Here is a 15960-nt window from a genome sequence, read left to right on the forward strand (position 1 = left end):
TCAGGATCAAGTTGCCATAACAGAGTCTAAAAAATGTGAAGATTAGGATATAAGCAAATCAAAGAGAACAAGAAAGAAAGACAGTTGACTGGAATCGGAGAAGGTAAAGAGAAAGCAAAGTTGGGACTCCACAGACTGTAGTTACAAGACCACTGGAAGGGGCATAAGGGCTTACCTGCCTAAAGCATTTGCTTCAACAATTGAAAATGTTCTTCTCTTTGGTCCAGGCGCATACCTTCAAGTTCTCTCTTTGCCTTTCTAAACATTTGAGCAATTTTTAAATTTGGTAATATGAATTGTTCTAGTCTGCTAGCTGCCAGAATGCAACACAGCAGAGACTACTGGCTTTCAATAAAAGGGGATTTTTATCATTTAGTTTTATGATTTACATTTACATTAACATATAATTCTTCAGAGGAATGGCAGCTAACTTTCAATTGAGGTTCCTTCTTACATGGGAAGGCATGGGGCGATCTCTGCTGTCCTTCTCTCCAGGCCTCTGGGTTCCAACAACTTTCCCCAGGGTGATTCCTTTCTGCATCTCCAAAGGCCTGGGCCGAGCGGTGAGTGCTGAGATGAGGTATGCCAAGCTGCTTGGGCTGTGCTACACTGAGCTCTCTCATTTAAGCTTCCAGCCAATTAAATCAAACATCATTCACTGCAGCAGGCATGCCTCTTAATCAACTGCAGATGTAATCAGCGACAGATGAGCTTCACATGCCATTGGCTCATGTCCACAGCAACAAAACTAGGTATCTTCCCCTGGCTAAGTTGACAGCTGAACCTAACTACCACATGAATTAACAGTAAGAGCTGAAAATTTATTTCCAGTAAATAGGAGAGAATCCAGAGCTTAATTTAATGAATGGACACAACTTGATCATTCTCTAGTGCTCTATGGTACAGTAAATATAACAATATTTAAACTCTACTTCTGATTTCTTAACTTCATGTCTGGAAGACAGATGATCATTTTATTAATATTCCATGGAATATTTATATATGCTGTTCATAAACACACATATATGCATATTTTTATAATGTATATGTTCATATACATTATAAACATATATGAAAATTCTGATACATTTACCACTAATGTCTTTATATTACTGTATTTATACGTAAAACCTACATAACTATATTGCTGTATTTATATGTAAAACCTACACAATTTTCTACGTAGGACAAAAGTGCATAAAAATATAGAACTTTGCAGAGTCTATTTTCCACTGACAATATGGAGACAGTTACGTCAAAGTAGGCAATTTGCAATTATTTATTTTGTGCAACGATAAACTGAACAATGCATTAAATAAGGGTTTCCTTTTTGTGGATTATTGAAAAACGACCAGCCTGAATGTGAGAGGAGAATTTGGCTAGAGCAAATAGATGGCAGAAAATTTAACCTGGGCAGTGCCCCATTGATCAACCTAAATCCTTCAGATAAGGCAAGTCAGGGAATAGCAGTATGGAAGTATTGCTTTTGGCCTCTGGGTATTCTTTTTGAGGAACTGTGAACAGCTGGAAAGACAGTGCCTGTTCAGTGAAAAGGAAAAAAAGATACAAGTAGGGTTCTGAGCCATTAGAATCTGTTTCATACCCCAGAAAAGCTATGTCCTTTAATCCTCATTCAGTATTGCTGGGTGGTATCTTTTTGTTTCCATGGAGATATGACCCACCCAATTGTGGGTGGTAACTTATGATCAGATAGTTTCCACAGAGATGCGTCTCTAGCCATTCAAAGTGGGGTTGCTTACTGGAATCCTTTAAAAGGGAACCATTTTGGAAAAAGCCTTAGAGCCACAAGAGCTACGAAAACCACCAGAATGGACAGAGCCAACAGAACTGGGCAGAGCCCCCAGGGAAGCCTTTGAAGAGAAAGCCTGCAGATCTCGCCATGGGCCTTTCCAGCTGAGAGAGAAACTCTGAACATCATTGGCCTTCTTGAACCAAGGCAACTTTTCTTTGATGCCTTAGATTGGACATTTTCATAGAGTTGCCTTAATGTGGACATTTTCATAGCCTTAGAACTATAAGCTTGCAACTTAATAAATTCCCCTTTGAAAAAGCCATACTGTATCTGGTATATCACATTCTGGCATCTTACAAGCTAGAACAGGTACCTACTCCCAAATCTACCGTTAGGTGCATAGATAATGTACATGGTTCTACGGCAACTGAAAAATGGTCATACTTCTAATCATTCAAAATCAGAACCCCTGGAGTTTTATCCCTTAGGACCTAACTCCTATTCTGTCTACAAATTGAAATCTAATATCAGACCAGATATTTAACAGGTATACTATAAAGGAAGGAATGACTCTCCAAAGCAGGGGAAATACAGGGAGTTTCAGTCAAGGTGTGCATTTTATTTTTTTTTCAAAAACATCTTTGAAAATGTAGGCTGTGTGAAGCTGTCTTTATCTCTTCCCGAATTCAGAGGCATGTTTAATGGAAGATGAGAGTTGACTGAAAAATGCAATCTACTGAGTACCCCTTCACAATCATTCGGGTGCTCAATTAGCACCTTCCTCTTAATTGGGAATTACTGAGCTCGATATAAGACGATTTAGGATTATTTTCATTAAATACTACCGGTTATGTCTATAAACAGGGCTTCAATCCACGAAGAAAAGACAGTCAAAATCCCAAAGGAATTCAAACCTATTGCTTTTAATAACTACAGTGGACTGTATTAATTTATTTATAGGTTTTATCAATGATTTATCTGTAGGGTTTACAAACATTTTTCTAATCACCCAAAGCAAAAAAAAAATCATCCCAAGATTCACTTTCATAAATTGGAAAAAATAAACATGCCAAATATTTTACAACATCTGGAATGGAAATAATCACTAAATAAAGCTGAATCATTTGGCATTTACCAAATTAGAAACATATTTTAACTTGGAAAATATTGAGCAATAGCATTCCAAACACCATATTCCTTTCTCAAAGGATCAGTATTTCAAGACAAAACTATTGTTCATTGTACAAGATAATATTTTGATGTAAAAAGAACATTTTGTATTTCCATTGAGAAAAATGAAGTTCCAATTACTTCTTTATAGTGAGCTTATATCTATTTTCGCAGAATTGAAGAGTATAATAAATAGAAAATAAAATGCCTTGAATAAAATTCCTTTTGTGAAAATACCAAAATTACATGAAGTAATTGATACAATTATGTTTTCTAAGTCTTTGCTTTGAAATTTGCAAATCCCAGCTCATAAATGGCTTATAAATAATTAATCCAGGAATCTGTTCAACTCTCATAGCATACACAAAAGGAATGCACCTCATTTTGTAAGAAAAATATTTTTTTTTATGTTTTGCAAAAGGCTAAACCATTAAGCAGTGTAATGGATCACAATGGGAAGCTTTACTCAGAGATGCATAAAGTACTTTGAATGCGTTTTTATCAAAATACTTTTTATGAGCTCTCATTCAGCTCAGAGCACATCTGTACAGGTTATTAAGAAGTCAAAATGTCTAATGGGCAACTGGCATGTAGCTAAGTTTTAATCAGCATTTTCTGTTCAATGCTCCACAAATTACAATAAATCAAAGAAGAAGTCAATGGTTAACACCTCCAAACCCTAAGATTGCACAGTGGGATCAGAGGAATGCAATAGTTTAAGAGGTTCACATTTAGGTGAGTGAATTAAAAAGGTTTAGTTTAGATAGGATTTAGATTTAACAGCTCTTTCCACACAAGCTGAAACATATCACACTATTTCAGAGTTCATTCTGCAGCATTAGCAACTTCATTTCATCAGTTTTAGCAATGGACTGTTTTCAGATTATGAAGATCTGTTATAGCCAAGTTGCCTAGCAGCAAGAAAAAGGGAGACTAGAAGCTTAAGCATTCTCTGATAGTATTTTGATTAAGGATGCAAATATTTAGCTACCGTTCATTTAGAGTCATGCAACATTTGCAATTATTTATTTTGTGCAACGATAAACTGAACAATACATTAAACAAGGGTTTCCTTTTTGTGGATTATTGAAAAACGACCAGCCTGAATGTGAGAGGAGAATTTGGCTAAAGCAAATAGATGGCAGAAAATTTAACCTGGGCAGTGCCCCATTGATTAACCTAAATCCTTCAGATAAGGCAAGTCAGGGAGTAGCAGTATGAAGTATTGCTTTTGGCCTCTGGGTATTCTTTTTGAGGAATGGTGAACAGCTGGAAATAATCACTAGAGCGTATTTCTCAGGAAGGAATGCAAGGAGAGTAAGCAATGTAGGCAGTTCCCAGTTCACTTACATTGGGTGAAGAGGCCATTTAATGGTATTTAAAATTCCCACCAAAAGTGTGGAAATGTGGAAGTGCCTGCTCCTTTTTAAATAAAAGTAGCATTGTTAATATGAGAGAAAGGGTTCAAAACTTAATCTAAAGTTATGCAAACTGATATTGTTACTACCAAATAAAATTGAGTAAAGTCTCATAAAATTCCTAGAGCAATAGGTATAAATCCTGGCTACCAGGTTAGGGTCATCTGGGACACTCTTCTTAGTTAACATATCCATGTCTTCTACTAATTCTGAATAAGATTGTATGGGAAAGCATCCATGTAAAAGGGCTTTGACTTAGAACTTTCTAGAACTTTCTTGGACAGCACAAAGGATGAACAGTTTAGACACTATAGAACATACAGTGCACCTAAATTTTTTCTCCCTTCATTCTGTTACTTTCCTCTTCCTTGCTCTCTAGCTGCTTCGAAAATAAATGCATGAAAATCGTAGAGAAAGTTACATATAATTTTGATCTCCAATCATGATAACTATGAATTATTTATTTTAATAGTGATCCAGGAGAGAAGGAAAATAGACTTTCTCATTCTTTTCAGCTATTCCTAAACCAAGTATAAAGTGGAAATTTTACAATAGTTTAAGTGATAACATTAACCGCAAAACACCATGGTTTTCTCAGGTGCATAATCTGACTATAGAAATGCTTCTGTGTGGAAGATTACACGACTGTCAGTAGGTCCACCTTCATTTCTTATGCTTTCTTCCTACAAATCTTACAGAGCGTGTGAATTAAAATAACCTTTGCTGTAAAACTGTTATAAAAATCTTACAGCTATTCTGTATTTCTAGACTGATGGAGTGATAAAGATTCAAATCGCTGGAAAGGCATCTGCCTGCCTTTGAGGGACATTCAAAGAAGGCAGAATTCTCAGTTTACTCTGAGAATGTGTTCTTGTAGAAAGAAAGAACACCAATGCTGTGGAAATTGGCACATCAACATAACTACTGATAAAATTATTAGCAAAGATTGGCAGGATTAAGAGCTGCATTCTTTCTTTTGCCTCTGTATGCATGCACACTAGGTTGACTTAAATTCTAAGAAGAAAGGTGCCACCAAACAATTATTATGAACTACATCAGAACATAATCGTAGTTTTAGGAGCAGGAAGTATAAGGATTTTGATTCATTTGTATATGAAATGGCCTTTTCCCTAGACATTTGCACTCTATTTAAGGTAAATTTTCCTTGAACTTAATATTTATACAAATCTTATTATCTTGCTCTTTAAAAAGAATACTGGACTATTAGACAATAATAATAAAAACAATAAAACAATGAATAAAAAAACAGACTTACCCTATCCAGCAATGCTACTGTTAGTATCTTACCTAAAACAATACTATTCTGAAAAAGATAAGCATATTGCCATATAGTCCAGAAAACAAAGAAACCAAAAAACATTAAAGTAAACTTATAGCAGGTCTAAAAGAAATAAGAATTTTTTAGAGCCTTTTTGTTTTGTTTTGCCTTTGGAGCTATATACAGGCTGACTTAAAACTAAACCAAATATTTTTCTGCTGTTGTTTTCATTCTTAGGAATGTTCCTGCTATTTATTTTTTAATGAAAATATTCCCTGTAAGAGAAATGCTAGCACACTTAGGCCATTGATGAGGACCAGGCTGCCCAGTCCTTGAATAGACTCTGAATCACTTTCGGCCTGAAACATCACCCAAATTTGTCAAACAAAAAAATGGCTAACATGCTAACACCATCTGCACATGAGGAAGTTAGGAATTCTAACCCCCTTTAGATAATAACGGAAATGCTGCTGAACAGCATTCCTTGGAACATAATTTCCTTTGGGGCTTTTATATATAAAGATTAAACCTTGTAAATGCTAATGACAACATTCTGGTCCCATTGTATGTGAGCTTTTCTGTCCCATGAAGAAAGAACCAAAATGCTGCTAAAATCCCTTTATTGAAGTTAGGACCTCATGAGTTGGGCAAACATGGTAATTAAGTCTAGATACTCAGAGGTCTGATTGTTTACACTGTATTAACTCATTGCAAAGTACACAGTTAATCAGGAAATATTTTCGAAAACAAGGGAAATGCAATCCAGGTCTTAAGCCTGTAAAGAATGTCAGAATAAAGGGAAGGAGAATTAGCTGTGACTGTTTGTTGCTTGTTGTTTAGGAAAATACATAAATAGAGGTACAAAGACAAGACAGGGTAGAGAAGCAAGAATGGAAAACAGATTAATAAATGAAAAAGCAAAGAAAAGCCTAAATAGACAAATATGGTTAGTATTGTCAAGGAAAGGACATTGATGGAAAACCCTAATGCTGAGAGTTTTGTTTATTTTAAGGAAAATCATAAGCACAAGCATGGGCCTTGTGGTTAACTGAGTTGAAGTCATGTTCTGGCATAGGTTATGCAGCAGTAACATATGACCCCAAAATGTTAGAAGCCAACAATGAAGATTCATTTCTCGTATTCACTGCACGTCTATATTGGGTTGGCTGCAACTCCATTCTATATAATTTTCACTCCAGGGCCCTGGCTAAAGGAGCAGGCTCTGTTTAGGACATTGCCAGTTCACATGCCAGAGGGAAATGGTGAATGACACCCACCGGGTCTCATAATTCAGCTCCAAAGTAACATACCTCACTTCTGTTCACATTTCATTGCCTAAACAAGTCAAAAAAAAAAAAAAGCTGACACACATTCACAAACACACACACACATATACACAAAATCATGCCAGTTTCTAAAAGGTGGGGTGGGAGGTAGTGAATAACCTTCAAACAAGGAGAGGCACCTCAGAGAGAAGCATGAATATGGAAAAACATAATGAAATCTATCAAAAATACTTACTAGCTAAACTTAGGCCTGTAACTTTACATCTTTCTCTGAAATGGAGTTTGTAATCTGGGGAACAAACTGAGAAAAATCAACATTAAAGACTGTGGTAAAGATGAAATATTATAAATATCAATTGCCTGGCACAGTAACTGAAGCTCACAAATTGTAACAATGTTTTGTTATTAGCATCTTCCATTTATCTGCAAAACATGACTACAATATGTCCACAGTTTATTTGACAGAGTTTTCTTATAAGTCACACAGAGCAGCTCAAGATTTGTGAGTGTGTGTCCAGTAGACAGTATTTTTGTAAAAACAACAATAGGTCCAGAGAAATAGCATGTTTTCACCAATAACATAATTTTACTTTAAAGTGTTCTACAAGTTTTGTCTCTCAAAATAGAGCCTTTGGAAAGGAGGATCATTCATTCATTAAGAAGGAATTATTTTCCTAATGGGAAAATGAGGAAAAATTTAGAAATTTTAGGTTGTTAGTTAAGACAAGTATATGTGATCATTCCAAAGTGTCGAATTTCACCACTTTCTGCTTGAGGAAGAGGGTGCCAAAAAAAAACAAAAAAAGTAAATGAATGGGAAGCAATTCAGTGTAGTCCAGATTCCTAGAATTTCCCCAATCCTAACTAAGGATCCAATCACATACTCCAGAAAACACGTCCCAGATTTTCGGAGTGGCCCCTCAGGTGACCTGTCTTTGCCATTGTTTTCATCAGTGAATGAGCAGTCTTGCTAAATGCAGCTATAGCTTATGTTAACAAAAATAAGCATGCTTGTAAAGAGGCAAATCTGAAAATAGCACTAACTACTCTCCAAGGTACACTTTTTTGACAAATATTAATTGAGCAAAATCCTACATTTCACTTCTTTGTTAGGAGATGCTTGAAATTGAATCCAGCTGTTTATCAATCACATTTCCCTGACTCAGGAGAAGTTGTATACAATTTACATTGGAATAGCCATAGATCATTCCTGAAAGAGGGATAAATCTCTTGTTACATCTACTTTATAGCTGCAGGGGAATAGAAAAGTTTTAAAGCTCTCTTTTTTAAACAGAAAGATCTTTCAGAAACACCATTTCTAAAGAAGAGATAACACTTCTGCCTCTGCAATTCACAGTCCCTCTATTCACGTACGTATGTGTAGATATATGTGTGTGGATGTGCATATATGTGCATGTACATATATATGTGCTTATATACATATAAATGTGTATAGCTGTATATATATTACATGTATATTATTATGTATGAACATGCATATTTTTATATACATATGATTATTTATTTTTACTGCCTATGAGCTCTTTGAGGATAGAAGCTGTGATTTTATGGGTGATCAATTTGGCCCTCTGCATTTGTAAAGCAACACACTTTGAACCATTGCAAGAAATTAGAAAATCTTAGGTTTGGGATTTTATTTTGCCAGGGTCATAAGACTAGTTCATACACTACTCAGAACTTCCCTCCTCTACCTCTTCTACTAGTCTGCAACCAGTATTTCTTAGAATGCCAGAATATTCTGTAACAAATTAAGAAATTTAAACCAACTCAGTAATAATAACTACATTTATTCATTACCAGATATGTGCTGATGATCCATATAGTATCTTATTTTATGATTTTTAATAGCATAGAGATCTGGGTTCTATTTCTGACACAACCACTAATTACCTGAAAAACATTAGAAAAGTCACCTTACCTTCAATAAAAAGAAGCATGCATGTAGTGTGAGCAAATTGTCATTCTCTTTAGAGTAGTTCTATTGCTTTACTTATATTTCACACAAACAAGGTAGATCCTGTTTTTATTTTCATTGTCTTGGTAAAGAAACTGAGGTTAACATAATTTAAGCAACTTGTCCATGATTATATAGCCAGTCTGTGTCAAAGCCCCAAAGCAGGTAGGTAGGCATCAAATCCCATGCCTTTAATCACCACATTACGAAGCCTAGGGCAACATAATGAGGAACCAAAAATCTGTTTCAGCTCTAAAAAGTACGTGATTTTAGACTCTCTGTTACAAACATGAAGAATAATATTCTTATTGATTCATCTGTAAAGGAGAAATTAATGACTAGCATAAACCCAAGCTCAAGAATAAACATAACCTTCTAGATCACCAAATCCGCACTACAGCAAACACTTTCTTATCTGAAACAATGAGGGCCAATAATTAGTCTGTTAATCAAAAAAAGTTCCTTAAAGAGAGGAATCATTAACAAATGATACATATATAGCTATAAATGTTACTAACCATACAACATTTAAACATTTAAAAATGTACTAAACTCTTAGTACAGAGATATGGCCCTTTCACAAGCAATATGTTCTTTGGTTAGTAATCAGACCTCATTAACCCAATTATAATACACCATTTACAATTTCCAAACCTAAGTAATCTGGATGAAGACTATTACACAATTATTGGCATTTTTATCGCACACTTTAACAACTGTCTCACTCACATGTGATTTAGCAGCAATTTTTTTAGCATCTTGTCTTTATCAAGCCATTCTAAAGCAGCCTTGTTGGTTCATCTAAATAACACTCTTTTCATTAGTGTTTTATAGTTTTCTTACAAACACCTGCCCACTGATAGCAACTGGCTATAAACAACTCAGCCGAATGCAACAGAAATGAACAGGAGGTGTACAAAGAGAGTTAATTATTAGCAATGAGCTTTCAGCACATTATAGGCCTCCATAGGGAATTGAGGGTTTTAGGTAATTTAGGTATGAGTAAGCACAGGTCTGTCAAGGTTGACCTGCAAAGGGCTGTGGAAGGCTGCCTAATAAGTCATAGTTCAGCCCACACTTATTGAGATAAGGATGTGGATGGAGAGACACTGAACAAGGGAGGAATTTCCAAGTTAAACTGAAAATTCCACTAATTCAAACTCATGGCTGGTGTTAAATATCCAGAAATTCAGCTGTATGATTTAGAATTTCATAATTTTTTCTTATTCCTCACTAATGCATATGTTTTGTTTGTCCATGAAAAAGGAAAAGAGGTCTCTAAGTATAGACAGCAAACAATTTCTTTCAAAAGAGAAATACTCTTGAGTTTCAGGAAAGAAAATAAGCATCACATTATACGAAACACATTTTATGTTTAAATAATGATAAGAATATGGCCTTTCCACTTACCTACTGATATAAAAGAGATATCTTGGCATTTTCTAAGTGACACAGAATTCAATTTTATTACACAAAGTAACTAATTGTTCTTCTGGCATGATGCCATAATTATAACCAGCTCTCTACTGAACTTGTTTAAATACAAATGAAAATAACTCTGAGAAACAGCTAATTATTAACAGTAGTTTAAATGGAAAACCTCTTTGCTTTTACATATACTATTTAAAAACTGATGGCTTGCATTAAGCTTAATAAGCTCCATCTGAAATATTTTCCTACACTTAAGCCTGTCATTTACAAGAGTTAAAACAAACACTGAATGCACCACGAAATCAATTCGACTTATTTCTCAGTTTTCTCTTCATTTTCTGAAATCTCAGATTTCATAAATGTGTGGGGTTAAATATGGTTATTGCAGCCTCTCTGTTCCATTAAATATTCTTCTCTCTGTACACCTTGGGGCTAGGGAAGAGGAGAAACAGGGGAAGGTTACCGGAGATAGGTTATCTGAGAGTTTTTGACTGGAAATCATGTTGTACACTCACCTGATTTTTTATTGTTTCTAAACTCCATTTCCATTCATCAATAAGTACACAGAAATGAATATATACTATAACAATCCAAATACCACATCTGTTCACATCGGGCTATTCTCATCTTGGATAAAGAAAATCTCTTTTAATCAATCAGACGATGATGAAAAGTGTAAAAAAGTAGAATGGCATAAGGGTCATTTATAATAATCTAATTCACAAGATCTTTCTAAATTTTCCAATAGTAATTACAAGAGGGAGAATAATGGTGCCTCAAGATGCCAATGTGAATATAGAACATTATTATACGGCTAATGATAATTAAAGTTGTATATGGAATTAGGGTAGCTAATCACATGACCTTAAAATTGAAAAATAACCTGGATTCTCCAGGTGGGTCCAATGCAATCACAAGGATCCTCAAAGGTAGAAGAGGAAGACAATGTGAGAACTTGACCTACCATTGCTGACTCTGAAGATGGAGGAATGAGGCCACAAGCCAAAGAATTGAAGACAGCTTCTAGAAGCTGGAAAAATCAAGGAAATGGATCCTCCCCTAGAACCTACAGAAAGTTATGCCTGGCAATACTTTGATTTTAGCCCAATGGGTTATGTGTTAGACTTCTAACCTGCAGAAGCATAATATAAAAGATCTGAGTTGCTTTGAGCCACTAAATTCATGCTATTTCATTTAACAATAAAGGAAAATTAACACAGTGATCGATAGACCTTTATTTTTCATAAAGTCTTCCAAGCTTTTTTTCATTCAAGAGAATATTTTCCAAGTTTTGTGTTTTGGAATTTTCCTTATTTACCTATGTAAGGTTATTATACAAGGTAACTGAGGAAAAGGTAACTTGAAAAGGATTAGAAAGAGGCATTTTTTGAATTACAAGTAGTTCAATTTGACTGGAATGACCTGGGTAGTGGAAAGAGGGAGCCGTCTCAATTTTCCTGAAATACTATCACAGATACTTTACAATGGGATGGCTTAAACAATGGGAATTTATTGACTCACGGTTCTGAGGTTAGGAGAAATCCAAAATCAAGGTTTCAGGAAGGCAAAGCTCTCTCCCAAAAGTCAGTAACATTCTTTTGAGGACTGCCAGAAATCTCGGGGTTCCCTGGCTTGTATCTCTACCTCTCTTCACACAGCGACGTCCTCAACTTTCTCTGCCAGGTTCCCGCCACTTCCGGCTTTTGGCTCCGCCCCATCCTGTCTGCTGAGGAAACTTCCGGCTTTATCTGTGTCTGAGTTTCTGTTGTTTGTAAAGGACTCCAGTAACTCAAATTAGTGTCCAATTTCATTCAGTTGGGCTATAATTTAACTAAAAGACAAACAAACAAAACAAGAGATCATATTTGCAATGGGTTCAAACCCACATGAATGCAGATTAAAATTAATAACGTTTAAATTAGGTTTTAAATTTCATCTAGCACAAGAGGAAAGAAGGTGAGGCAGGACAAAATTATGAATAATCTTGAAGGCCACGTGAGAGAATTTTGGACTTTATCATAAGGGCAATAGGAAATTATAATACAGAAGACTGTATTAGTCTGGGTTCCATCAGAATAAACAGAAGCCACACTCGTATTTCAGTACAGAGAATTGAATATAGGGAATTGGTTTCACAGGCGTTGGATGACTGAATGAGCTAATGGAAATGCAAAAGTCATTAATTCAGAAATAATAATGTAACCCAGAGATAACTGGAGAAAGAATCATCTCTAAAGCTTTGAGAATAAGTAGAATTTGTTAGACTCTAAAGTTCAAAATGGTGGGGAGGGCAGTGAATTTGGGACTCAGAATTTAAAAGATGGGGCACAGCCTGGCTGCTCCTGTAGCTTTGAATGGGATTAATGCTCCTGACACTAAGATTGGAATAAAGCTGGAATGAGGCTGAAAGAAGCTGGAATGAGGCTGGAAAAAATAGATTGCTGCTGTTAGGGGAAAGTACTGTGACTGAGAAGGTTTTGGAAAGAACAACAGCAAATTCTTACTTTCTAGTCTCTGACTACCAACCCTGTTAGTTGAACAACTGGTAATAGATTGCCAGCTGGCAAAGCAGATATGCAGTTTGCAGAGGCCAAACTTCAACAGCATAATGCTGAGTTGTAGAATGGTGGATTTGAAGCTGAGAGACAATAGCTTAATAGTATAGTCTGTTGCTTTGGCCATACTGCCTCCATACCATCCTTCTACACCAGTTTGAATTTCCATAAAAACATTAAGCTTCTACCTACCAGGATGCAAGGTGGAGAGACTTAAAGTCCTAACAATCATGGTACCCATATTTAGTTGATGTTAACTTTTCCTCTAATTCTGTCACAATATTCCCAGAATGGTCTCTAACCTAAGAATAAATTATTAGTTAACCACCAACATAAATAGTTATATAAAATAATAAGGGAAAGGAGGGAATGTAAATGAACTAATATGTATAGAAATATGCTAACAAGCAATGAAACTATGTAATTGCTACTGTACTCATTTCTATATATCAACCACAAGTCACAGTTTATACTTAATAACAACTCCTTCCATTATCCATCCCATATTTCCTTTCACCTTAACCAACTCGCAGTTGGTCAATTTCTTTACACAATGTGGTGACCAAACTCATTCCTCAGTGGACTGAATTCTTTGCAACCCTAACTTTCTTTGATTGTTATGTTTTTTTCCATTAACTTTTATTATTGATCTTCAGTTGGAAGCTATATTCTGAGTGGCAATGAGAAATTGTGGCAAAAAGTCCACAAATGTCAGTGTTGGCAGGGACATTCCAGGCAGGGTGGAAAAAAGCAAAGACAAAATAAATATCTTTTCCAATTAGGGTAAATTACTACCTTCTTCAGGTATTGCATTATGAGCATATGGTACCATACCATTTAGGGGTCGTAACATGAATTTTGATCAGGCACTTGACAATGGCAGCCTTAGTGAGAAGATTCCTTGTTATTGAAATCATGTATAGCTTTCATATTTTGCCAACATGGCCACTTTCATCAGGGTACCTGGGAAAGAGACTGATATCCACATAACCTCTCATTTTGTCCACTTGATTATTCAGAGCCTCCTTGCAATTAATCCTCTTTAAGGGGGCCTCAATAGGTAAAAAATAAATAAATAAATACCTTCATGCTTTGTGCACATTCCAAAAAATCATCTATACACCTCTTCCTCACAGCTCTTTGTTATCAGCCTTCCATTCTGTTCTTTCCAGGTAGCTGACCAACTAGCCAGACCATTTGCCTCTGCCCTTAAACCAGTGGAGATTTACTTTTCTGAAGACCTCTAACTAGCTGTTCCCTAGAGAGGGTTTCTCTTCATCTCTGCCTTTTGGGAATGCTGCCGACTGGGACTATAATACTGCACCCATCCACTTCCAGGTGAGGCCCAAAACCTGGATTATACGATTTATCATTTAAAAAGATCATGCTGGCATAGCAAAGAATGGATTGGAGAAGGGCAAGACTAGAATAGGAGACCATAAAACAGAAGCTATTTACACTTTCAACTTATGAAATGATGGTGTCCTAAGCCAAATTAGTGGAAGTAAGGACTGAAAGAAGCATAGTGAGTTGAAGATCTTGAGAATAAAGAATTCTGTATACATCTGATACCATCCATTAAATTATTAGTTCTTAGAAGGTAAGGGCTGACTAATTTAATTTTAGCCTTTTCCACCATAATATCTAGTGCTTTGCATATTGATCACTCAAGACAATTCTTGCATTGAGTGGAATCTCCTTTTAGTTTCTCCCAATCTTTGGAGCAAAATTAGTCACTAAAATTTTTAACTCCTGGACAAATGTATTTTTTTCCTTTTATCGTCCTGTATATTAAAAGACATAAGAGTACCCTTTGGTATTTACAATAAAAAAATCTGAATTGACTTATTCTATACATTTTGAACATAGAAGTCTAGAGAATCACTCCTGACTGATTTGCAGCACATGAGTTAACTCTTAAAATAATGATGCTGCTTAAAAAACATGACAAACTGTCAGTAACATGTAACATTAGTGCTTCTGGCTCACTTCTAGGCTGGTCAACAGGCAACTCTGCTGAACTTGGATGAGCTTGGTCAAATATCTGAGGGTCGGCCAGGATAAATGGGGTGACTGATATCTACTCTGTGTGTCTTCCATCTTCCAGAACCATGCCCCAAACAAGCTCTCAGAGAAATTGCAGAAGTGCAGCAGAATGAGCACAAGCTCAGTGGCACAAACACTTTTCACTCTCCTTCTTGCATCACATTTGCTAACATGCCAATGGCCAAAGCAATTCTAAGGGCTGAGCCCATAACTTGAGTTAGAAGTGGGAATTTCAAAGTGACATATCAAAGAACACGGGTACAGGAAGGAACAAACAATTGGGGGCTACTTCTGCTACCTATCACTAAAAATGTGTTTTGAAAGCATGCCACAAAAATTTGCCTTCTCAAAAGGTCCTAGATCTTGGCAGACGGATAGGGCCAAGGAAATGGAAGCATAAGGCAACTCATAGCTAGGGAGAGTCTACACATGCAGAGAAGAACAGAGAGTGGGATCTGGGAGATGTTGTGTCTCTCACTGATTCCAGGAATTGTGATAACTTAAAGCTGTCTCATCTTGTTTGAGGACCTGAGTATTGAATTCAAATCAGATGATACATTGTTAAGAAAAAGGGACTTTGAGCTCAGGAAGGTGTGGTATTTATTCTAATGTGAAAAAATATATACGATTTATGTGTTGATTTAAAGCTGTTATGTACCCCAGCAAATGCCATGTTCTTTTAATCCATTTCTATGGGTAAAGACCTATTGCCTGTGGGACCTTTTGATTAGGTTGTTTCAATTGAGATGCGCCCCACCTAATTCAAGTGGGTTTTATTCCTTTACTGGAGGAAAAAGTTCAGAGAGCTGAGAGAGAAACCCAGAGTAGTTTGGAGAGAGCTCAGAGAGAATAAAGCCCTAGAGATGCTAAGAGGGGACTCACAGAAATTCAGAGAGGAGGCCACTGGAATCAAGCACTGGAAGCAATAAAACCTGGGAGAAAAGGATGAGCAGACACTGGCCATGTGCTTTGCTATCTGACAGAGGAACCCCAGATGCCAGCAACCTATCTTCAGAGAAGGTACATCCTGCTGATGCCTTAATAGGG

The 15960-nt window shown here is 36.2% G+C and overlaps 1 long non-coding RNA gene across 5 annotated transcripts in view; it reads right to left on the reverse strand.

Annotated features, from left to right (window-relative positions):
* The window catches only part of LOC143643339 (uncharacterized), a 228875-nt gene extending 216881 nt beyond the window's left edge, over positions 1-11994 (reverse strand). For all 5 annotated transcript variants that reach the window (XR_013156229.1, XR_013156230.1, XR_013156231.1 and 2 more), the window contains exon 1: positions 11834-11994. This is a non-coding gene — a long non-coding RNA (uncharacterized LOC143643339). The remainder of the gene's footprint in view (positions 1-11833) is intronic.
* Positions 11995-15960: the final 3966 nt, after the last annotated feature.

This window comes from Tamandua tetradactyla, chromosome 8 (assembly GCF_023851605.1).
Source record: "Tamandua tetradactyla isolate mTamTet1 chromosome 8, mTamTet1.pri, whole genome shotgun sequence".
Taxonomy (NCBI): Eukaryota; Metazoa; Chordata; class Mammalia; order Pilosa; family Myrmecophagidae; genus Tamandua; species Tamandua tetradactyla.